Source organism: Terrapene carolina, unplaced genomic scaffold (genome assembly GCF_002925995.2).
Source record: "Terrapene carolina triunguis isolate 2854851 unplaced genomic scaffold, T_m_triunguis-2.0 Scaffold233, whole genome shotgun sequence".
In the NCBI taxonomy this organism is placed as follows: Eukaryota; Metazoa; Chordata; order Testudines; family Emydidae; genus Terrapene; species Terrapene triunguis.
The window spans coordinates 11,616,203-11,616,540 of NW_020664584.1; positions in this window are offsets into that span (position 1 = coordinate 11,616,203).

Here is a 338-nt window from a genome sequence, read left to right on the forward strand (position 1 = left end):
CCCCCCCCCCCGTGTTAGTTGGCCCTCTCTTACCCCGCCCCCCTCCCTTTTAGATTTTTTCGGTTTGTCCCTTCCCCCTCCTTCTTCCCCCTTACCCCCCCCTTATCGGCTTCAGGCCTGCTGGCTACGTTCCCAGCCCAGCTTTGGCCTTGAATCGCAGCTGGCAAACATATTTGAGCCAGGCCTTCTCATTCCACCCTCCTCTTCTCCCCGCGCGCGCTTGTGTCTTCCCCTTTGCACTGTTCACGCCCCTTTTTTTCGGAGGAGCCAGCTTTTCTTTTTGGTGTTTGTGCCTTCCCCCCCCCCCCCCCCCCCCCCCCCCCCCCCCCCCCCCCCCC